Source organism: Vicugna pacos, chromosome 32 (assembly GCF_048564905.1).
Source record: "Vicugna pacos chromosome 32, VicPac4, whole genome shotgun sequence".
In the NCBI taxonomy this organism is placed as follows: Eukaryota; Metazoa; Chordata; class Mammalia; order Artiodactyla; family Camelidae; genus Vicugna; species Vicugna pacos.
Genome location: NC_133018.1, coordinates 22,069,019 through 22,094,671, shown reverse-complemented (window position 1 = coordinate 22,094,671; position 25,653 = coordinate 22,069,019). Strand labels below are relative to the sequence as shown.

General features: G+C 46.5%; 1 long non-coding RNA gene across 1 annotated transcript in view; it reads right to left on the bottom strand.

Moving 5' to 3' along the window:
• LOC140690985 (uncharacterized) overlaps window positions 1–25,653 on the bottom strand; it is a 97,354-nt gene that overhangs the window by 23,866 nt on the left and 47,835 nt on the right. Inside the window, exons 4-5 of the long non-coding RNA XR_012066409.1 lie at window positions 18,160–18,238; window positions 8,218–8,312 (exon numbers count right to left, since the gene is read on the bottom strand). This is a non-coding gene — a long non-coding RNA (uncharacterized lncRNA). The remainder of the gene's footprint in view (window positions 1–8,217; window positions 8,313–18,159; window positions 18,239–25,653) is intronic.

Below are 25,653 nucleotides of genomic sequence, written 5' to 3'. Positions count from 1 at the left end.
GACAAGACTTGGAGACGTCTAGAGTTGTTTAAATCATTTCCCGCATGCACGACAGCAGGGTCTGCTCTGGATGCACGCCTTGGGTGGATCCAGGAAATCATTTCAGATAATGCCATCTAATGGACCCGATGACACAATTACGTTCCAGTTAGTGAGTGCCCCGTCCCACTTACGCCATGAATTGATGCCAATTTGAAGTCTAAATCACTCATGAGAGGCCAATAAAGAAACACCTCTTGGATAAAACAGTGCTACTGAGACTTTTTTTTTATGACTTTATGTTCAGCAACATAAATTCAGCATCGACAGCCAAGCACAGAACGGACCCACGCGCTTCTGGGGAAGTGACAGCGAGGCGGGATCTCTGCTCATTCCATCAAGAGTCTCTGTGCGCTCCTCTAGAACCTGGTTCTCTAAGGACAGTTTTGGTATTATTTTTTTTCTAGACATTATGACACATGGAAAAGAAATAGTACAAAGCCCAGAGCCCAAGTATTTCGTATTCTACAAACCCCTAAACCATTGCTGGGCGATTAACACACACCTGCTCCCAAGAGATGAACGACAGAGAAGAGTCATGAAGACAGAAGACAGAATTCAACTCAAAGTGCAATTCTGGAGTTAACAGAATGCCCCCACTATTTTGGAGGCATCTACGGCCAGAATTTCGTCACAGCCGGGAGTAGGTATCGCCAGCTCAGTGGCTGAGCACACGCTTAGCGTGTACAAGGTCCCGGGTTCAACCCGCCGTTCAAAGCCCAGAATGGGATAAAGACTTTTTTTGGTTTGTTTCAGATCCCAAAGACGGAAAAAATGACTGAAAGGCAATTACCAGAGAAAGAAACTGTTTCAAGAGTTTTAATTTATCAGTTTGGGCTCCAAGTTTTTATGGCGATAATTTTTTCCCCTCAAATTGTATCCACCTACGTGAAAGGTAATTATTAGAATAAACTGCCTTATGATTTCTTCTACAGATAAGAGTGACTCTTTCACCCTGTTTCAGGTGGTTGAGTTATTCAGGGATTAAAAGCCTTCTGATCGTTTCTGCAGAAAGCTGTGTTATGTCCGTGTTCAGCCCTAGCCACTCGGCAACACGAAATCGCCATCTGCCGACAAGACCAGGTGTTGGCGTTGGCCTGGGTGACGGTGGATGCTCAAAGCTGTGACCCTTCCGCTCAGCTAAAGGTGAGAAACTCATGTATCTGACTTATTTGAATAAGTCTATTTTAGGCATGAGTTCCATTCATCTCCCTCCTTTTTCATATGAGACAATCCTGGCAAACAGTTGAGAAGGAAGCGGGTGAATGGATGGAAGACGCCGGCACATTTAAACAGGCTTCTTTACTGCAGGACTTTTCACAATCATTGCTATGTCGTTGCACCTCCTGACACTCCGAGGCAGGGACACAGTTTGCGTGGCTCCCAGCATTCACTGTGGAAGGGCTTTGATGTGACCAGCACACGTGTCGCGTGGATTTCCCACTACACTCCTGGGAGACCTGCCTGGGTCTTACTCAGAGCTGTCATTTTACAGATGAGGGGAAATGAGTTTGAGAGAAGAAAAGCAACATGCTTAGATTTGCATCTTTTTTTAAGCTTTTTTTTTTTTTTCTGGGGAGAGGGGAGGTAATTAGATTTATTTAATTTTTTTAAGGCTGCACTGAGGATCGAACCCAGGACCTCGTGCATGCTAAGCACATGCTCTACCACTGAGCTACCCCGTTCCCACAGATTTTCATCTTTGTGGCAGTGAGAACTACATTTACTCAAGTCAATTCTGGTTTTTTTTGTTTGTTTGCTTGCTTTTCAACTTAGGAGTCTTGGTGATTCCCTTTGAGGATCAAAAACAGTGACTTTTCCAGAGCAAACACCTTCCTGAAAGTTCGCCAGTGTTTCAGAACTACAGTTCAGCTCCCTTTCAGTCTAGAAGAGGGCTGAATTCCAACTCGGGGGAGATGGGTCTTTGGGACACTGGTCCACCCTCTTCCTGGTCTATCGGCTTTCCGACGAAAGTCACTATTCTTTGCCCCAACAACAACAAGACCAAAACACAAACAAATAAAACAGAAACTACAGTTCATAACAAAGGAGCGCCAGGCTCTTACTCTGTCCACAGCAGAACACCGGAAGGAAGACATCGCCCAGAACTGGCCCTACTCCAGCGCCACGACTGAGCGGTGGGGACCTTCTTCCTTCCCCTCACTTTTCATGCCTAACTTTGCACTTGAAAATCAAACATTTGTTTCTCTGATGGTACCTGAAGGCACTGTGGCCTTTATCCCAATAATAATTAATGTTCTGCCCAAGCCAAGGTTAATGTTCACTTGATTGTCTCCTTTTGTGTTGAAACAATAGGCAATCATCAAGAAATAAACTTTTCCCCCCCAATGCTGAAGGGAAAGGTGGCTTGCAAGCCCTAAGAAGGATAAATAGGATTTGCACACAAAGACCCACTGCAGGGGCTTTCTGGTGGAAGGGAAGTCACAGTAAGACAGAGAATCCAATACAAAAGGCTCTGTTCTGTGTTATCTCTATAATGGATGCCTGGGTTTTAAGAGCTGTAATTAATTATAAACCATGACAAACGGTCAAGAAAAGCCAGTGGCAACAGTCCTAGTGGTTGACAGTCGGCCGTGATTTGAGGACACCTTGTCTCATTAAGGCTGGATAATTTATTAAACATTCAGTCTTCCTTGAGGAGCCTCCAAAGAGAAATTAGTAGAAATGCAGAACAGCTTCGGGGAAATCCATGCCAGTGAAGTGGGAAGCCAGCGGCAACCCCACACAGGGTGGGTTCCGCAAGTCTGAGGGACTTCCCTCTCCACCTGGCCGTCTCTTCGCCTGGATGGTGGGGCTGGGGTCTCCTCCCCGCGTCCCTGACACCAGACGCAGAGCCAGGCATGGGGCCGGTGCGAATGAGTCATTTTTACGTAATGATTTGAATTCAACTGAGAAAACCAGAATATAGTTAAACTGCAGGAAAAATAAAAGAGGCTAATATCCCCAAATCCTGAGTGGAAAGAAACCATCTCCAATTCCCAGCTGGATGGCGCACACTTATCTGGACCAGATGCTTTGATGAGAAGGAGGGATGGGAGGGTGAGTGGTACCCAGCGCACAGAGGGCCTGAAAAACCGAAGTTCCCAGACTTCACACCTGTCCAGAATGCGGGGAGCATGAATGGGAAAGGATTGTTCTTCGTCGTTTTTGAAGCACAGACGAAGATCTGTCAGATAGGACGTTACCTTCCTTGTAAAACTCAAAGCAGGGCTTCCAGCAAATCTGCTTAGTGATTTGTTAGACACACGGCGAGGTGACCAGGGAAGGTGGCGTTTACCCTCCCTCCTCAGGCCACCCCAGAGCCCGGGAAGTTCCCTCTGTCCCTTGAACCCAGACAAGCTTTTACTGAAGATAAATTCAGAGGTGACACTCGGCACCACGTGAATTAGTGGGTGAAATTCCCTGAAAGGCCCATTTCAACCGTTTGAGCCAAACGGCGACCTTCTGAGCAATGGGAGGGGATTGCACTTAAACTCTGGAAATTTAATCCAGGGTGTCGCTCAGACTTGGGGGGACCACATTCCCATCAAAAGAGGAGGCAGATGAGTAAGTGATTAAGGAGACGGGGGTGGGGGGGCCTCCAGGCAGAAGCTGAGTGGCTGGAAGGAGCTTTGCAGAAGCCTCACCCTCCCTTACCTTCCAGAGATCCCCTTCTCCCCATCCTGGGATAAAGAAGGGGGGTGGGTAAGGTAGTCACAACCTGACACCAGGTTCTCAAAAAAAAGAGCAGAGCTGGGAGAGGTAACTGATGATGGAGGATAAAAAGCCTTTGATGAGAATGTTGATTCCATTCTTGACTAAATGTCTGAGTCGGGCAGAAGGCAACACACAAAAGGCATGCTGATCTATTACGGAGACCAGCAGACAGCACACAGTTTCGTCTGTGTGAAGAAAAATGCCCAGTGAAGGTAAGGGATGAGCACACCCCTGGACCACCCTCCACCTCCCTCTGAATTAGGTGCTGAAATTCTTAGCAGAGAGGAGGTAAGATTAAGGCTAGGATCTTAGAGAGATTTACTCACATATTACAAGCTTAATTTTACATTAAATCGTGCAGGCAGTTCCAGTGTAATTAAACATTAATTTAAATAGATTTTAACAGAATAGCAAAAGGGCTATTTACAGCCCAGAGCAGCCAAATGTTTAAAAAATATTTACAAAGTCCCTTGCAGGCGGTGCAAACCGTCTGTGGGTCTACACGCCAAACGTCAGGCCCACCATTGTCAGTAATTAGTCTTCAACGTCAACAAAGCTCCGTTAACCCGGATTCCATTATTTAATGCAGAGTCTGGGACGCAATTAACTGAACCTGGGATCAGCATAACCTTTCGAAGAAGATGAAAGGGTTTGGTGAGCCGGGAAGTAAAGAGGAATGTGGCTACTTAAATTAAGATGGAAGTGCTTTTTAAAATGGCATGATATTTGCATATAAGTGACAGTAACAGTAATAATAATGACGACAAAAGCCAGCTGTCCTGCTGATCTTTCTCCCAAAAAGGCATCAGCAAGTCCCCTCCTTGGACGTCACTGTTAAATCTTCACGCACGTTCAGAACACACATCTAACATGCACAGATCCCTACCATTCAGACTTTTGATTCATTCGAATGGGCTTTTTGATTCTCTTACTCTAAGTTTTATATTCCAAACCCAGCCTCCTAGAAGAGGCAATTCAGAGCAGTGGTTAAGGCCATGGGGTCTGGAGCCTCACAGCCCGAGTCAGCTCGGCCTCCCTGCCCTCCGGCTGTGTGACTCTGAGTCACGTGCTTGGCGTCTCTGGGCCTCCGTTTGTCCATCTGTGAGGTGGGGATGATGAGAATGCCTGTGTCACATCTGCTGTTGGGACTCAATGGGCCGCAAAAGCAAAAGCACTCTGGCTGTGCCTCCCTTCACCGGCTGAAGACCAGCTTTAATGTTGTCATCATCTTGTGACACAAACGTGCCGTTCCCGGTTTCACTTCTGGTCCTGCCAGTGAGCTCTGTTAACGCTGAGTTCCGCTCTGTAGCATCAGGGAGCGAGCGACTTGGGCACTGTGTTTGTTTCCTCTTGCTGCTGTAAGGACCCACCATACACTCAGCAGCTTAAAAAAAAAAAACCCACACAATCTATTATCTCGTATTTCTGGAGATTCCAAGTCCTAAAGTCACGCACTGGCAGGGGCAGGTTCCTCATGCAGGCTCTGCTGGAGACCCCCTTTCTGTGCCTTTTCCAGCTGCGAGAGCCCAGCATCCCCTGGTCCTCGTCCTGTCGGGTCTTCGGACCTCTGCTTCCCTCAACACGTCTTCTCTGATTCCCACCTCCCTCCTCCCTCTCTTTTCAAATTTCTTTTTCATCATCATGAAATTCCCCGATGGGGACTCGCTTCCTCTGGCTCTGGTTTTGAAATCATCAGTCCCTTTTCCCGACAGGAGTCACCGTGGAGAGGCCGCCCTCGTCCCGGACGAGCGACGCGGTCGACGGAGGAGCCACCATGTGCAAGAGGAACGCGTAGACTTCTTGCCATTTTGTGCCGCCTGGTTTGGGAACCGTGCTCGGAAGTGGGATGGGATATTTGGAATCTAACCGCCAGCCTTCTTCGCTCACGATACGGATCGGTGTCCAAAGCGAAGAGGTTTCCGCTGGGAGTCTTAACCGGGTTCTCCAGGAGCGCCCCCGGGGTGCTCCGACCACACTCTGGGCCGCTCTCTGGATGAGGTCTGTGGCAAAGGTATCCGGCTTCCCCAGCCCAGGGAGGCCCCCATCTTGAAGTGGAGAATCGTGAAGCTGGTCTTAGAAGCCAGGCTGCACCCAGCGCTCACTGTGGGCGTCTTCTCCACACCCTGTGCATCTCCTCGTCACCAAGGGCGCTACAGGTGTGCCAAGGCCAGCTCCACACCCGGTCTCTGGAGCCACGAGTGACCGTCCATTCCACACGCAAAGCCAGCCTGTCTGCCCGAGCTTCCTGGTGCTGAGGAGGCTGCGTTACTGCAGACAGGCGGTGTTGCAACTGCCGGGCCGGCTTTTTATCCAAAACGGACACAGCTGACTACTCGGATGAATCTCACTTCTGTCTCAAGTGGGACCTCAGGCTGGACATGCAGATTTCTTCCCCTTGGGAATCCCCAGGTGGGCCCGCTGTAGGGAGCTGAGGTCCAAAATCAGGTGGACAGGGGGTCTGAGATCCTGCGTGAGACCTCAAAGCCACCGCAAGGACAGAAACCAGAGCAGGTGGAGGAAAAAGGCCCACAGAGGGGGAGGCCAGAAGTAACTCACAGCCTAGACTGAAGACACTTAGCCGTGAGCCAAGCCCTGATCTAAGCACGAGGAATCGGGACATTTAACTGCGATGCTGATAATAACAGAAGCTCTCATTACCCCTACTTTACAAGTGAGGAAACTGAGACTCTCTGAAAATGGAGCAGAAAGGTTGCATTCAGCTCCAGGGACAGGGTTTGAGAGCCGATCTGCAGGAGGATGAAGTGTGGAGTAGGAGCAGGTACACTGGGACGCCCACAGGTGGTCCCGGTGGGATGATGGGTTCCCACTCTGTTAGGAGTCCCATGCCTCCCCCGACCCCACCACCATCAGGTGACTGCCGGGCAGACGTCCCCACTCCGCAGCTGGCCGTCAGGCACGTGTGATGTGTCAGCCATGACAGGGCAGTCATGCTCGCCACGTCCGGGGAGCCTCCGCCCTCGACTCTTCAGCGGACACACAGGTTCTCCCCCCAGGATACTCGGGTCACCAAGCAGCCGTCCGGAAACTGGAGGAACGTCACCCCAGGCACGCATTTCACAAGCTGCCGGTTGCACTGGCCCTCCCCCTGGAGTTACCGGACGCAGACAGACCCTGCAGTGGGTGAGCATGTGGGTGAAACTTATGACCAGCTGCCTCAAAATGCAGACAACACGATGAATCGGGGGTAATAAAGTGGTCATTGTGCAGGTGGCTGGATGTAACAAAGGACGTGCAACGGCTGAGCAGGGGGCTTTGTCTAGGAGTGAGGATGGGCTTCTCAGGAGGAGCGAGGCTCCGTCAAAACCCACCTCCCCTCTTAGCGCTGCAAGACTGTTTGGCTTGAACTTGACAATGATCTTAATTAAGAAGACGATAGCGCGTCACAGAGCAGCTGCTGTGTGTCCAGTACTGCCTGGGGTCTGGGTGTAAAACATGGAAAAAAGGCAGATGAAAAGCCCCTCTCTCAGGGGACTTATGTTCCAGTGGGGAAGGCAGACACTAAGCAGGTGTCTTAGTGAAAGGTTCAGTGCCTCGGAGGCCACTAGGAGTGCGGCTGGGAGGAGGTGGAGAGAGTGGAATTGGTGGGCGGGGTACCATTTTAGGAGAGTGGCTGGAAATTCCTCACTGAGAAAGTGATCCCATTGGAACAACTCAGTGTAGCGATGGAACGGCAGAGTAACAGAATGACAGTGAGGATGAACGACAGTTACAAAGCCCTCACTGGGCGCCAGTACTGTGCGCCCAGATGACCTCACTTGGTTCCTCGTTTTACAGGTAAGGTAACTGAGGAATAAGAGTTAAAAAGCTTGCCCGCACTGTTTATAGCATCTGGGACATGGAAGCAATCTAAACGTCCATCAACAGATGAATGGATAAAGACATGAGATACACACACACACATATACACACAGTGGAATACTACTCAGCCATCAAAAAGAACGAAGTAATACCATTTACAGCAATGTGGATGGAATGGACCTAGAGATGATCATATTAACCGAAGTAAGTTACTTATATGTGGAAACTAAAAAAAATGATACAAATGAGCTTATTTACAAAACAGAAGTATCATTATACTGTGAACCAGAAATTGACAACATTGTAAACTGACTATACTTCAATAAAAATATACACCTACAGAAAAAAAAAACCACAAAGAGAAACAGATGCACAGACATAGAAAACAAGCTTATGGTTACCAAAGGGGAAAGGAGTGGGGAGGCATAAATGAGGAGTCTGGGATTAGCAGATACACACTACTGTATATAAAACAGAGAAACAACAAGGTCCTGCTGCAGAGCACAGGGAGCTCTATTCACTATCTTGCAGTGACCTATAATGGAAAAGAATCTGGAAAAGAGACTAGATCATTTGCTGTTCACAAGAAACTAACACAAAATTGTAAATCGACTATTAAAAATTAATTTAAAAAAAACTTACCTGGATCACACGGGGCAAGAAGCTAAAAGTCAGGCACTGACCCAGCCAGTCTGACCCCAGCGTCCAAGCTCCGATGCAGTGTCCCTCCATCTTCCCTGTAATACAGAGGAGAGTGGGTAAGGCTGTGAGTCTGCAGCCCCATAAACAGGACCTTAGAGGCCGCCTCTGCTGCCTGCTGGCCCGGTGACGTGGGAATTCCCTTCCTTCCTCTTCCTCCTCATCAGCACACAGATGATAATGACAGGACCCGCTTCCAGGGTTGTGAGGTTTCAATGAGTTAATAAATGTGAAGCCCTACGCAGAGTTCTGGGCACAGGGTAGGTGCTCACGAAAGAGTGCTACTCCTCTTGAGAGCACCATTATCATCAGGACCTCCTAAGTCCCACGTAAGATGGAGGGAAAGTACCAAAGCCATCCTTGGTGGAGAGAAAGTTGGGAGCCATGCGGCTGTCATGCCTGTACGGCCCTGATAGGTGTTTCCAAAGAATTTATCAAAGGACTGGTACCAATTGACTCTCCTTCAGCAGAACATCAGAGCTCTGGCCACCCCACGTTCTTGCCCACACTTCGCAAACTGCGCCTTCACTTGAGCCATCCTGCTGGCTGCGCAGCGGAACGGCGCCGCGTTTCCCCGGGGAAGGCCAAGGCCCTTTCCGGAGCCTCTTGGCCCCCTGGCCTCTCTGGGGAGGTGCCTGTCCAAGCCAGAGGCTCATTTTGCTCTATTGAGTTTAGAGTGTTATAAGGGTGGGTACTCTTGGGGGAAACTAGGGACTGGAAGGGGACAGGAGACAGTTTTCTGGAGCCCTGGTAGTGCTCTGAATTTTTATTTGTGAATATTGGCTCACACTATAGCAATGCTGAACATCAGAAGAGAAAAAAATGTAAGCAGCGTCTCAGGTGCACACAGGTCATCGGCAGTGAATCCAAAACTCAAGCCCCGTCTCCTGGAGCCCAGAAGCCTTCACCTCGAAGCAGATTGATGACCATGGGCTCAAGGCTCACATATCACCTCCCCAATTAAGCTTTCTTTTTTTTTTTTTAAATTTTTATTGAAGTGTAGTCTGTTCACAATGTTGCACCAGTTTCCGGTGCACAGCACAATGCTTCAGTCACATAGGAACATACAGATACTCATTTTCACATTCTTTTCACCGTAAGTTACTATAAGATATTGAATATATCTGTACAGTGTGAACTTGTTGTTTATCTATTATATATATTAGTATCTGCAAATCTCGAACTCCAAAGCTTTCTTTTTAACTTTCTCCTCTCACCCTCCCCCTTGCAGATGAATGGTCATTCCCTCTGTCCCCTCTTATCCTTTGCTCGTATCATTGAGTGTTAGACATCGATGCACTTTACTCATTTATCACGTCCACGGTGGCATCTGCCATCGGCTGCAAGCGTCTGCAGGCCTGCGACAGAGTCTTACCCATCTCTGTCTCCCTGGGCTGACATAACGTGAAGGATCAAAAAGTGTGCGCTGGGTGGGAAGTGGGATGAGCCATTCAGCGTTTGTTTTCATAGCGGCTGCTGCTGTTCAGAGCGAACTTCGCATCCCCGTCCGTGGAAACGTTGAGTGGGGTCCCCTCAGCCGAGCAGAATCTGTGCTCCATGGGTCAAAGGGGGTAATATTATATGAGAACTAGGTACAGAGGCGTCCTAGGAGCTCAGGTCACAGGAAACTAGAGATCGAGGACGGCAGCAAACGGCTGGTCCCCTCAGGGCTGGAGGAGACAAGCCCAGAATCCACGAACGCAGAGGACGGGTCTACAACCTGCGGGTGAGAGGCAACCCAGAGCCAGAGCCAGAGCCATACAACCCAGAGTTACAGGACCATGTCTGAAGGCCGGGGGCCCACCGGGTTTGTGCGAGTGTTGTGCGACAGGTGTGAGATGGTTCGATTCCCAGATGCCTCCTCTTAGCTCTGTTCTAGATGCCGAGAGAAACATTATCGGATGCATTTATAGTTCTCAGCAAATGTCCTCAAAATGCACCCCCAGGAGCACATATGGACCCGCTAAGCTGGCTTTCCAACCATACAGAGGAAGCGACTGAAATCCTAGATTCAGTTATAAATGAACCTGGGGAATTTGGAAATCTCCCACGACAGCTCTGCGCTTGAGACATCTATGAATCTCAATCTGTCAGTCCCCACGGATAATTCCAGGACATTCGAAACACACAGAGGCGGGAGCTCGGGACAGCTGGGTTACCAGCCTCCTCCCCTCCAGCTGAGCTGCTCCACAGGCTCCGCGCTGCTGCCGGGAGCCAGGACGACTTCACACAGGTGGGTGTCCCTCTGCCTGAGTCGAACACATTTAACTCAGTCGATGGAGTTATTGTTCTGAGGCCAAAACGTCTCCACCCCATATCTTCCTTCCTTTCGCCCTGTTGTGTGAGGGTGATATTAATTTCTGACTCCGGGGGGCAGGGTGCCCCCAGCCTTATACAAACGGTGGGAGGGGTCTCTGTGAGCACTCCCCCGACGTAGCTCTTCATCTCACCAGCGGCACCGCAGCGGCAAAACAAATAGTACAGGCTTGTGTCAGGTTTTATAACCAATCCAACAAAGGACAGGAGGCTCCTATCCTCAGCAACTCTCATGGGATGTGTTTCTCCTCTAATATGCTTCTTCCCCAATTATTGGTGTCATGGATCCACTAAGGTAAAAAAAAAACCTTAAAGAGCCTGAAATTCATGAACGTCCTTCGTTCCAGCACAGGAACGGCAAGCTGTTCTCCTTTCTCCTCTGAGGACGTCATCTGAACCCAAACACAGTGGTAGTTGCTGCCAGACTCACTCATGGGAACATGGGAACTTGTCAGAGCAAACTCGGGGACCTGCCTGGGAGCTGTGTTTGGTTCCCTTCTCCTGCAGGGCTGGAAGGAACGCCTGCGTCTGGTGACGGCCTTTCTTCCTGAAAGGACTATGCATTTCCTCTCGTCTCATAACCATCCAAGCCTGGATCCTGAGTTACCTCAACAGGAATGGAAAACCATCCGTCAAGGAGAAAAATTCAAATTACGTGGTATCTCCACAGTCCATCCCTTTAATCAGAAAAGATTAAAGTGTGTCTCTTACCGTCTGGACAAGGCTTCCCAGAATTTAGGGAGAAGCAGATGCCACAAAAATCTAATTTCTAGAGGAAAAAAATAAGAAGGGAAAAATAAAAAGGGATATAAGTTGTTTTGTTTCTTTTATTTTAGTTAGTTTTTTTTTTTTTCAATCATCTCAACCATTCCAAACCCCCACCTAGTTTGGGGTCAGACATTTTTGCATTTAAATGGTCCAACATAGGCTTTCTGAACAGTGGGCCCCTATAAAAGGGTCATATCATTTACTCCCCAGGGACATAAAAGGAGCCTGTAAGCCTCTACCAGGTGCAAGGACTGTAATGGGACAGAGTCATCATCTAGTTGTAGGAAAAATCATGGACAAGGATTACATCTCCTTTGTTCGCCGTCACCTTCCTCAGCTCAGGCTGCCGTTAAAGAAAAAATGCCGTAGGCTGGGTGGCATAAGCCACAGAAATATACTTCTCACAGCTCTGGAGGCGAGCGGTCCAAGCTCAAGGCTGCAGCCAGCTCAGGTCTGGGGAGCGTTCTCCTGCTGCCTGGTGACGCCTTACTGAGTCCTCACACAGCAGCGGGAGGGAGAGGGCGCCAGCTCCCGGGAACCTGCTCTTGTAAGGGCGCTAACCCCAGGAGCTCATCTGAACCCAGCTACTTTCCAAAGGTACCATCTCTCAATACCATCATATCTGGGGACATGAACTTCAGCATCTGAATTCTGAGAGGATAAGACCTTCACTCCCCAGCAATGGTCGCCCCCAGGATAGGCCAGGACCAGTGTCTAGTCGATGATAATCCAATATTTTGTGAAAGAAGGAAGTTTCCAAATTTGTCTTTCATCTTCCTTTGATACATACAGATCTGTACTTGGTTTTCTTTTCTTTTCTTTTTTTTTTTTTGCCAGTTTAACCCCATCACTACTCCCTTCCGAGTCTGGGGACTACTTCCCAGAAATCTCTTCTAATGTGAGGAAATCAAATGAGATCTGGAAGGCAAAAAGGAAGCAAAAGCCATTATCACCGTGAGGCCATGGCAGATGGATGTGGCGGCTTCTGGACAAGCTCAGAGCAGCTTATCAGACTGAGCGCCGTTGCTTCGGGCTGAAGTCGCCAGTGACTTTTCCTCTGGCTGTCCAGCTGCAGCCTCCAGACCTTCCCTCTCCCAGGTCCAGCCATACTCTAACTCCAACATTAAACCTATTAAACCTCCAATACTTGCTACAGACACACTCCCCAGTCTTTTTGCCTTTTTTGCAGAAGAATTTTTCTGTATTTTAATTTTTGCATTTGCTGTGTAATATTTTTGTCTCGTTAGCATCTCCTCCCCAAATATATTAACTCATAGAAGTCTTCCTTGCACCTGCTTTTTGAAGGTAAAAAGACGCTTGGGATCTGTGTAGGTTAATGAGAGGAGGATTATGCTGGCGCAGAGCACAGGACACACAAGGTCAGACACTGTAAATAACCGTGGCATAAGTCACACCCAAGAGACACATGCATACACCCTAAATGTGAGCAGGTACAGGGCACAGAGGACTCAGCCAATAAGAACAGGGGCTCACAGGAGCGTTCTTGGACTATAATTATTATCAAGGAGGAAGGTATTTTCCAGAAGGTCCTAGAAGACATCTCCTAATGTCTGATTGGCCGTAACAGCGTCACATGCCCCATGTCTGGCCCAATCACGGCCAGGGCAGTGGGATTACCTGGATTGGATTAGACCAATCTTGAGTCACCCCCGGGATGGGGGCGGGGCTAATGTTGCCAGCCACTGTGGGCTCCCAACCTGGTCAGCCACAAGGTGGGATCTCCTCTCCAAGGGGTCAGGCATGATTCTGCAGTATAGACAGGCAGAGCTGAACTGCATTTCATCTCACGGTGACTAACTTGATAGTCACAACTGTCCAGAAGTCTTCAGGCTCTTCTGGTTGCACAAAGGTTGCTGTCCATTTGATGCATTTATATCCCTGAATCCTTTCTGATGCTCTGGAAGCTTCCTTTCTGACATAAAGGGTGTGGAACTCAGGCTCAAAGCCTAAGGCAAGTAGCAGCATCAAGGTCGTGATGCCCTGTATTTATTTTATTTATTTCCATAATTACCTATTTTTGACACAGAATAATGGTTTTTTCCATTTATAGTATGTAGGCAGTTTCCTGTTTTAAAAGTTTTCTTCTCAAATACTTTTCTTTAAGTAAAATAAGACTTTTAAAGTAAATATCACAGAAATAATAGTACAAATATTGTTGTAATTATGGGAAAAATTGTGAGCATGTTTGGCAAAAATCTGAAATTGGAAAATGCTGTTTAGAGAGCAGGAGAAGAGAAGGTTTGGGAGAAAAATAGGCATTTTTCATTAAAGAGACACCTGACTTTGTCCTGCTTTTAACTGTGATTGGATGAGGATGTGATGCTAGGAGCACTGGCAGCTATTTTGGGGCATGAAGCAACAAACATAAGGACCAAGCTAACAAACTGAAGAAACTGGAGCAGAAAGATGGAAAAATTCTGGACGTTTGAAGATATTTATAAGTTTTTGAACCAACCATGTGGCCATTCAGCTTTAGAACTGTATTGTATGAAATAATGAATCCCTATTTTATAAATCCAGCTACCTGAGTATTTGCTAGTGGGCATGGAAACAAGTTGGTTGGAGGCTTCCCAAAGAAACTGAGTTTCTAATGGTGAAATTCTGAAAACTGTAATACATAGTTTAGGAATATATTCTGGGCCCCCATGCAGTTTTCCTAGAGGTTCTAAAAAAATGCAAAACATTTCTTATTGCTTCAGCATGAAATTAACCTTAACACAACTGCCCTCTCTTTGCCAGTGCAAATTTCAAACACCTTTTCATGCATATGTTCGTGTTGACTTATTTCATGACACACATTCAGCCAAGTACACAGACCCGCCCCATCATCGCTCTGTTCCACATTTCAGAGCTCTGACCTGGATGTGTGAGTTTCAATAAAGAAAGATTGCTAAATGCAGTCAAAGCCATAGGGATGTGGAATTGACTTATGGGGGTCAGGGAGTCTGGCTTATTTCTTTTTATTTCAGCAAAAAAAGCACAACTTTCCGATGCTACAGTCTTTGGGAATATCATCTAAGAAAAATAAGAAAATACATTGCTTTTTGTCAGCTTGATAAGTGACCCAGTAAAAATCCCCAAACTCTTAGCAGACTGAAAATATGAAATTTATTTTCCAGTTCAGATATATTTATTCTTCCTAAAAAAAAAAAATAAAGTTGAGCTGAAGCTGTGCTAACTCCAATAGTTTCCATGATTTTACTGGGTTTATAAAAAGTAATGATTTTATTAAACTGTAAAACCATGACAGATGGAGAAACTATAATTTAGAGGGATTAAATGAGCTGAATTTTATATGCCTCTAGCATTTAAGGCATTGAAAAATATCAAAATAATTGGAAAACGATGCATTGTAGACACCAGGCTTTTTCTCAGCTGAACAGCTGATAATCACTCCTTGCAAGGCTCCAGATGTGTGCTTCCTCTAATAATGGGGAGTTAAAAATAATTCTTTCTCCACGTGATGATCAGCCGTCCCGCGGCTGCCAGGCATCCGCCGGTGGGATGTAGCTGGGCATCTCGGAGCCGCTCAACAATAAATAAATGAGCATGTTCATCACATTATTCCAATGCAACCTTAATTGCTTCAGAACTTGCTCCAAACTTTTCCAAGTCGAGTCATGATAATGAGCTCTCGGGCTTTTGTCTTCCAGTTCACCACTTCGTGCTAAATGGACTGCAACTGGACGTGCCGCTGGATGAATATTTATCAGTGCCACACGGTGCTTTGATTCTGAGTCTCGGGATCCGCTAGCATCACGCAATTCCTGACTCACCTTCATCCGTCTTTGTCGGGGTATAAAGCACTGATAGTTTCTTACGTCAACTGAAAACTAAATGCACAACCTGAAAGTTGAGAGTTGTAGTTTACTCAATGAACTGGCTGAGGACTCCGAGCCCCAAAGGCAGCCTCTCCGGGAGCTCTGAGGGACTGCTCGGAAGACGTAAGGGAGGAGCCAGGATATACAGGAGCAGGTAGTCGGAACATCAAGCGATCACTGTTAATTAGAGAGAGCCGGGTATCAAGTTAAGGAACTGGGCGCTTTCCTGTGAATGAGAAGATGCAGGAGTCTGGGCTCCTTGAAATCACTCCTGTGATCTGCACCTTGGTGCTCCAGGGCCAGTGTCCTGTGCTTTCGCATCCTGACTCCTTGGGGGCACCGCTGGCAGCCCGCTGCAATGGCTGATGGCCTGATGGTCGCAGCATCCTTTGTTTACTGATACAACGCATGGCATTCTTCGTCCACGTACCTTAAGAGATCGTGCAATTTTCTTTTCTCTACACCTTGGGGAAGTGAGCCCAGCTCTTACTCCAGCCAGAGCGCTGGATGGACGGTGCACAGAAAGATGCTGAATGGCCTCCTGTGCCACATGTTAGAGTGGGAGCAGCCTCATGCTCAGCGTCCCAGGGGCCGCGGTGGACTTTCAGCTTGGGGTTGTCGGAATGAGCCATGGCTTGGGAGGAAGGCTTGGACCTTAGTTTCAGTTTGTGCACCAATTCAGCGGGCTGGTGGGCAAGCTCATCCGAAACATGAAATACCAATGTTCTGACCTGCCTGCCTCCAAGGTTCTTGAACAGATAAAGTAAGGAGACTGTGGGAAGGCTTTTCTCAAGATACGAAGTACCTGTAAGTTTAAGTCAAACTCTGCCTCCAACCAGGCTCTCTTCCTTGTGACTGCAGCCCCCGGGGACTGGGGTGTCGCGCCGGGAAGACAGATGCCAAACCCTGCATCATGCTTTGACCTCCCTGGGGTCGCAAGGGTTGGGAGTAGAAAACCCAGATCACGCTGTCATGACTGTGACACAGTCCACAGCACAGTGTTGACTCCAATCTCCCACACGTCCGTGCGTGGCTGACAAGAATGCCTTGTCTGTGACTTGGGACCATAACACAAAATTTTATTTCATCTCCCACTGCCCCTTTCAGATTTATTCAGGGGAGACCTGTGTTTCTGCTCATGCTTAAACAGCAGACCACTGGCTAGGAATGACTTCACTGTATTCAAAGTAAGATTTGCAACCCCCAGAGTGATGACTACATCTTTACTGTAGCCGCTCAGACCACCCCGGATGGTTTATGCTAACGGGATGACTCAGTGGGGGGGTGTCGACCAGACTGGAATGACCAACCAGCTGCTTGGAGGTTTGGGGATTTGAGTCAGGTGATGCCAACGCAACCTCCAGGGAGGGGAGGGGGCTGGAAATTGAGTGCAACCACGTGGGCACGGTTCAGTCACTCATACCTCCACCATGAGGCTCCAATAAAGCAGCCCGGGTGAGCTGCCTTTGTGCACACTGTCACACGTCATCACTGGGAGGAAGTGGTGTTGCCCAGGGCTCCACACGGAGAGGTCAGTTGGACCCCTCCCCAAGCATCCCTTCCTTTGACTGGTTCTAATTGGACCCTTTTAGGCAGCAGGTTACATCTATACCCCGGACATACATACAAAAAGGCTGTGGATTTGAGAGAAACCAGTACTGCCACACTGAGCCCGTGTCCCGTGGTGGGGAGGAGCACCCCGTGCTGCCCTGTGTAAATCCTGGGACCTCCCTGCACATCATGTGGCTGTTGAGATCTTGCACCATCTAGTGCCTGAGGGCGACTGTGAAGTGGTGGGTCCACCACGACGGTGCAAATGCACAAGTGGACTCCTCGGACCAGAAGATGGAAATGAAAGGGCCGAGTGATGGCAGGTGCGAGTCACCGATGCCAGCTGTGCTTGACCCAGTCCAACGAAATGGTTTATACTTTTGGGAAATGCCTGCACTCTGCAGGCACATCCAGGGAACCTGGATATTCTAAATGGATGTTAGACATCCCTGGATAGTTCAGATATCCTAAAATGGGACTGCAAAGGGAATGATAGCCCCATCAGGAAGGAAGCAAGAAGGATGAGAATTAAGTACATTTTACAGGCGGTGTCTACACACCTGTCATTTTCTGGTCATTCCATTCATTGGGTCAGATTTCATCATCAACTTAATGGAATAATTCTAAACTTGCAATAAAACATCAAAGTTGTGAACGACTCTTATTTTTTTCTTTTTTACATAATTTCAGGCCAAAGAAATAAAGGGAACAGTGACAGGTTGATCACGACCTCAGCCATTTAACCACATAAAATAGTTTCGAATGGGGAGAAAAGTCGGCCCCACGCAGACCCCAGATTTCAGAACAACAGCCATCTCACTCTAACGTGCTTTATCCCAGCGAATAAAAAGTTGGCCTCGGCCCGCAGCCTCTGCAGTATCTTAAGAGACCATCCTGAACCTAAAATAAAATAAATTCCATCTAAGCAAGAGATCCAGACCAACAATTAAAGCCAGGCTCATTTTCACGATTCTCCTAAAACACAAAGATTAGTTGGTTTTATCTACTGATAATGTTTCAGGCTTCCCCTTGGAGTAAGAGGAAATTTTCCCTGGTGGATTTTAATGCCCTTGAATGTTATTTTTCCATCTACAAAGTAATTGTGCTGCACTGATCTCCAGCTAGGGAAGAATTTATATTAAACTCTTCTCTGTACTTTCCTATATATTTTAAGTCTTCTAAAAATAAGCAACACCCTGCACCGTAGCGCATATGAACTATACATTCAAGAAGACGTCTTCAGAAGGTACTAAAGAACATCAAGACAAAAAAGAAATCTTGAGTGCAGTCTCTGCACTTTGAACAGAAACTTCTAAATAAAAAGTGTTTGTTCTTTTATGAACCTCATTTCAAACTTTCTCTGTTCCTTCTATTTTCGAATCCAATTATACTGAAAGTTTATACATACACGCTGAGCTCCGGGAGGAATGCTCAGTGTCTGGGGGCTCCGTTCTTCCGTCTTCCATTCGAAAAACAACGAGGCGAAGCTATTAGTGAAAAAAATAAATATTTTTTTAATATTTCTGAAATAATGCTGATGGGGAAGAATGGTCTTAGAAATACGGGCGAGCATTTCAATTCATATTCTGCCAACTCTTTTGAAGCAGGAAATCACACTGCTGTTTCCCACATTCAGCTTCACAAAGACCCCCTCCACCTAAGCCCATTTACTCACAGGCACCTGTGGGGCTGGGAGAAAGAGCAGGCTTTGTTTAGAGGGGATTATTAAGACATATCAAGCTATTCAAATCCTGGATTCCCAGGGAGATTTTGCTTTCCATCCTGAAAGCAAAATGTGGCACTTGCCAAAATGGCCACAGTCAGGCTGGTAGTTTCAAAAGTGCATGCACATCTAACAGAGAATCTGTAGGGCACTTGGCAGATACACCCACCTGTTTTGCAGCTGAAACATCTGCAGAAATCTTCAGAGATCCAACTAGAATTCCCAGTGGTTTTGGATTTCACTTATGTCACTAAAGCTTTACCTGGTCCACGGCATCAAGACCCTGGTGATCTTGGACTTATGTAAGCCTCTGCCCCCAACACAAATGCACATACATAGGAACACACACAGATGCGTACATGCACGTAGACACATACAAACACATGCATGTGCACACACACAGACACAGATACACAGAGGTGCATACATGCACACACACAGACATTCCATCCCAATCAATAGCATACACGTTATTTTCAAATGCACATGGAGCGTTCTCCAGGATAGATCACATGCTAGGTCACAAAGCAAGTCTCAGAAAATGTTCTTACTGACTGAAATGGCTGTCCTTCCATCTTCCATTCGAAAAACAACTAGGTGACACTATTAGTGAAAAATATATATTTGTAATATTTCTGAAGTAATGCTGATGGGGAAGAATGAACTTGGAAACAAAGACTTCGGAAATATGGATGCTTGGACTGAGCTCAAGCATCTTTTCCGGCCACAATCCTCTGAGACTGGAAATCAACTGCAAGAAAAAAAACCTACCGAAAACCCCCACAAACATGTGGAGGCAAAACAAATACACTACTAAGCAACCAATGGATTACCAAAGAAATCAAAGAAGAAATCCAAAAACATACTTGGAGACAAATGAAAATGAAAACATAATGATCCAAAACCTACATGATGCAGATAAAACAGTTCTAAGAGGGAAGTTTATAGTGATACAAACTCACTTCAGGAAATAAGAAAACTCTCAAATAAACAACCTTACTTTACACTTAAAGGAACTAGAAAGAACAAACAAAACCCGAAGTTAGTAGAAGAAAGGAAATAAAAAAGATCAGGGAAGAAATAAATGAAAGAGAGTCTTGATTTCAAACTATACCACAAAGCTATGGTATTCAAAACAGTATGGTTCTGGCACCAAAACAGACACATAGATCGATGGGACAAAATAGAGCGTCCTGAAATAAACCCACACTCAAACGGTCAACTAACTGATGACAAAAGAGGCAAGTGTATACAACGGGGAAGAAACAGTCTCTTTGATAAATGTCTTTGGGGACACTGGACAGCTACATGTAAAAGAATGAATCTGGACTATTTTCTCACATCATACACAAAAATCAGCTCAAAATGAATTAAAGGCTTAAAACTCCTAGAAGAGAACACGGGCGGTATGCTCTTTGATATTGGTCTTAGCAATGTTGTCTTTGTGTGTATCTCCTCAGGCCAGGGAAACAAAAACACAAAACAAGCAGATGGGACGACATTAAACTAAAAAGCTTCTGCACAGTGAAGGAAACCATCGACAAAACACAAAGGGAATGGGAGAACGTATTTGCAAATAATGTATATGATAAAGGGTTAATGTCCAAATCGTCAGAAGAATAATCCAAATGATTAACGAAATGACACAACTCAATATCAAGAAAACAAACAATTCAACGGGAAAAAATGGGCAAAGACCGAAACAGACATTTCTCCAAAGAAGGCATACAGATAGCCAGTAAACACACAGCCAGGTGCTCAACACATCACACGTCATCAGGGAAATGCAAATCAAAACCACGATGTGCCCGCACAGGGCTGTCTGCATCTTGCTGAGCAATTCTGTCCTTCCTCCTTACAAAGCTCTCTGGAGGGAGGTGGTGCATTTTCAGCTCTGATGGGAGCCTCTGTCACGTTTTTATTCCCTGAGTTTGCCTCGTGCAGGAAGCCAAGCTCTCTTGCCATGAGGACTTCTGTAGTTTGCTGGTTTCAGTAGGCTCCAGGCTCATCCCTAAAGGGACAGTCCTTGCTTCCCCATTCCCCATGCACGTCCCCCTTCCCCATCCCCTAAACTCTACAGAGTCTCCCTTTCCAGAGGGAGATGGCTGGCTGACTGTGATGACTTTTCCTGCAATTGAATTTAGATGCTTGTATTTCAGAGACGAATTCCCATGACGCCTGGGACAAATGTCAAGTATCCAAACGGAGGTGACGCTGAAAGTAACTCCAAGGAGGAGCGGGCTTCATTTGAATAATTACATTGAATTAGCATGTGTTTCTCTCTCTGCAACGAGGGACCTCCTCTCCACTGGTCACTGTGGAGACCCAAGGAATTACCCCCCACCGGCTAACACAAGAGCTCCTCCCACAAGCACTGGCCATCTTTTAAAATCATCTTTGTTGTTGTTAGTGGTCATTGCTGGCCATCTTCATTTGTTTCATACATGTGCCTGCGTTTTCTAGATACTTTATGACAAATACTTATTTCCTTTACTATCGTGAAAACAATCAGTTAAGACAGATGGAGACTGCACAGAATCCAGGACTTTGGAATGAACTGTAATTTGGGTCCAGGTCTGGATGGTTGAGCGTCCTGAAAGCACCCACGTGTGGACCTGCTCACAACACACACGTAGTAAAGCTGCTGTTTCCAGAGTGGCTTTGCACCAGGACTGGTGACGCCTCCAGTAAAGTAAGATGCTCCCTCCTTTCTCATGGGGACCCACTGGGCCAAGTGCAGCAGGGATGAGAGGCGGGGGTTTTACAAAGATAATGTAAATTTCCTTCTCTTTTCTAGCAGAGAAAATTCAGGGATAAATGAGTCTGGTTTTTTCCCCTAGGTCACTATGCTCACATATTCAGGGCAATTGTCCTTATAGGACACCATGATTCTCTGCTTCCACTACACTGTCTCATTTTTTTGCGTCAATGACTTGGGTCTCACGGTTTCATTTTCCAGTTAAATTCTTCTTTAAAAAATCAGTCTTTACCAGTTGCACTTTTCAACCCCAGGTATGACAGCTACAGGACTCAGAACACCAGCTCCTGGGGATAGGCCCACATCACCAGTGATTTGTGATTTGCATCCTGTTCCCACACACACATATAACTGAGCAGGACCCTCCGGGGCCTTCCAGGGTCAGTCCCCTCCCTGGTGTCCTCTGCTGTAGCTCCTCGCTGAAGTACCCAGATCACAGGGACCAAAACACGGCCTCCCTCCTGCTAAAGCACATTCTAGCCTGACTCTAAATTGCACACATTTCTCTCCTCTTTAGAGGACTCACTGTCCCCCTTCAGCACCCTCTGTTCCAGGCACAGAAACGTCCAGAGTCATGCCTCGTTAACTCCTGGCAGAGAAGACAAACACCAGCGCAGGGACCACTGGAGGAAGAGGACCCGGTCTGACAACCACAGAAACAGGAGGCCCCGTCACCAGGTTTTCCTGACATCACTGCCTCCGCGTCAGGGAGGGAAAAATGCATCCTCTGCACGTTCACAGGTGTCATTCAGAAGCTCTGTTCCTTGGACGATCACTATCAAGCTCCCTGCTACCCCTCCCCGAATGGGGCTCATGGTCTCTAAGGTGTAAGTCGTCCTTTTACCTGGCAAAGAAATAAAGCTGTTTTTCCCCACTTCACCCAAAACTCTGTCTCCAGATTGCAATTCGGTGTCAGGGCACAAAGGCCGGGATTTGGCAACACACACACACACACACACACACACACACACACACACGTGGATGAGATTCAGGAAGAATGTAGTAGAAGCGGGCTTGGAAGTTCCCACCCATGGACAATGATGTGAAGAGGATGGCTGTGCCCTGGTGTGGGTACCTGGGTCCTCCATCACCCATCTGGAGATCTGGAGCCACCTCTGATGACTACTGTAGGACCTTCCTTCCTTCCAACTCCTCTCCTTAAAATTCCACTTCCTAGACTTGGCCATCAGATGTGCAAGTTCTACCCAGGCTGTTAAGTGCGCTAGCGGTGAGCACAGCTGGGATTGGCAGTGGACAGAGGCAGGAGGGAGAATCATTGTTCAGATGAGACGGCTGCGTGTGAAAGGCAGAGTCAGAGCAGCAGCAGTCAGCGTTTCTTGAGCAGCCACAGCATCCTGGGTGCTGTCCTAAGATCGACCTTTCACATTAAAATTTGTAATATAACCATAAATTTGTTTTCTATGTCTGTGAGCCTCTTTCTGTTTTGGGAATAAATTCACGTCTGATTTTAGAGTCCACGTATAAGTGATACCACATGGCATTTGGTCTTTCTCTGACTTACTTCACTTAGTATGATCATTTCTGTGGAAAGTGGGGGAGGGCTAAATTGGGAGTGTGGGATCAGCAGATACAGACTACTGTATACACTACAGATAAACAACAAGGTCCTACTGTAGAGCACCAGGAACTAGATTCAGTAACTTCTAATAATCGATAATGAAAAAGAATCTGAAAAAGAATATATATGTATATATTTCCATGTATAACTGAACCACTCTGCTGTACACCAGGAACTAACACAATGCTGCAAATCAACTCTACTTTAATAAAAAAATTTGTAATATAAAGTAATTTGAAATTATAGAATAATGAGAGGCCAAGGTACAGACCACAGAAATTTAAGGGGCGAGCTTTATTTATTTAAATAAATAAAATGTTACAGATTCAGCTTAAAAATTAAAAAATAAAAATCTTACTTCCCCTCTCCTGTCCCTTACATCATTGCTGTCATTCATTCTACTGATGTGGAAGCACACATCATTGAATACGTTGCTGTCACTGCTGTTTTGAGCAGATTGTTATCTGTTAGATCAACTAAGAGTAAGAAGGCTAAAATTTTTTATTATACTCTCAAAACATTTTATTTCTTAGAGAGGAAATGGCTCATCAGAGACCATCAGGGTCGCTCTAGCCCAATGTCCATCTCAGCAGCTATGCCATCTTTAATAAATTAAAATTGTATTAAATCTTCCGACTCTTGAATTCTTCCTTTGCTTCACACTGTTCCCGGAGTTCACCAGGTAGCACTTTATATTTTCTAAGTTATGCAAGCATCATGCAGAATGCAATTTCTTCTTTGCCACTGATTCACAGTCCCTGTGTTTTTCCTGATAACGGTTTCCTGATCTTAGAGTAGCCACTTCCTTCTCTGGTGCGTGTGTGTGTGCACGCACCTGTCATTTTTCTCTCTCCGTGTGCATCCTGTGACTCCTTTGTCCCCGCCAGAGAAGCAATTGTGAATATTTTACTGGCCATCATATAGATGGGTGTCTAAGTACTGTTAGATTGCAATATCATTCTATTTCTTTTTACTTTAAAATTTTTGTATTTATTTATTTTTTCAATGGAGGTACTGGGGATTGAGCCCAGGACCTCGTGCATGCTAAGCACGCGCTCTACCACTGAGCTCTACCCTGCCCCTTCTTCTTACTTTAATCCAGGCAAATGGAAAGCCTCATCTGAGACTGTTTCTTAGGCAATCTCCTTTCTGTGCACAGCAATACCATTTTTAGATTTCAGAGTGGAGGTAAAAAATGATGCTCACATAATGCTCGCATAAATAGATCTACAAGTCGTCTAACAGAGCAACTGTGCCCACAGACACGAACCCCATCTCTTTCCCATGAAGTTGGAGGTACCAGAGGGGAAAAAGTGAACATGTTTATGGTTCTCAGCATTTCCCCAAAATTCACATTAAAAAAAAAGCTGCATGTAAAGCTTATTTGCTAGACAGTGCTCTTTCACGGATACTCATTTACTAAATAAAATCTCTTGTCCAATTCAGATACAAGATATTTCAATAAGGAAAACGAGGCGAGAGAAAGCAGAGAGAACCAACATCCAGCCTGAGTACCCAGTAAAGGACATGAGTAACAAGTCTCAGAGAATAAAACTTCGATACCAATCAAACAGATCTTGAAGAAAAGACTGATTCCACCCCCCCACCACACCCAATTCCTGTTTCTAGAACAACCCAGAAGCCAAAGAAACTAGTTTTTGATGGTCAGGCCGGGCAGAGGTTGGTGGCGCGGAGAGACGAGCGGGGTGACAAAATTGAACAAGGCCCAAATCTCAAGTGTTGTGCAGTGCACGTCCTGGTTACCCAGCCACACCTCTGTCCCTGCCCTGTACGTAGGTGCATCAAAGCGTGAGCACAGTTCACTGTTAACAAGGGCGCTACCTTCAGGTATCTTCCAAGTATGGCTACTCTCAGGCCACACACAAGTAATGACCACTGTGCTTTTTACAAAGGACGAAGAATAGAAAATCAGCTCCCCAGTCCTTTCTAATTCCAACTGAGTATTCACCCTAAGATAATGAGTAACATCCATGAGCTAGTTCCACGTTCACTGGATCAGCACTGAGCTGATCCTGGGAAGTGTATTAAATGTCCTGTTGAGGCGGGAAGCCCCATAAAAAGACTGGCAAGACCCCCAGACAAGGCCACTACTCTCCTGCCAGCACCATCCGGTTCCCTGGTCCAGAGGCTCTCTCTCGCTTTTTGCCTCTGAAAAGGTTTACTTACCCCTAAAAGTCTGTTGGTTCCCTAAGCTCACTCCTGATTGGTTATTTCCTTCACTCCTGATTGGTTCATTTCTCTAACTTCTGATTGGACCATTTGTAGTACTTCTTTCGAATGGAGCTCACTCCTGATTGGTTATTTCTCTCACTCCTGATTGGCCCATTTCCCTCACTCTGATTGGTTATTTCTCGCCCTCCTGATTGGTCCATTTCTACAAAGCTTGTTCCTAATTAGTTAACTTTGGTTATACCGCACTTGCCTATGATGCTGCAAAGTGTAAACTAGCAGCCAATAAAAGCCTGTGTAAACCTACAGACAGGGTCCAGAGTTTGGAGTGTTAACTCCTCTGGGCCCGCTGGTGTAATAAACCTGAGTTGTCCAACTCTCCGAGTGCTGCTTGGTCTCTCGCCCGGATCCAGGCTGCTGCAACTGAGCTGTAGCACTGAGCTACAACACTGAGCTGTCACACATTTTTTTCTGCGGCACTGTGAGGTTGCTGGTATCTCCTTGTGGCTTATCTCAGGGCACATCCTGGCTTGACACCCAGCTGCCACTGCTCTCTCTAATCTCCTCAGACCTCCACAAATGAAGCTCTGTTAGATCATCCTCTGTTGCTGATCAAAGTCCTGGCTCCCCTGTTCAAAAAGCAGAGGGCGTA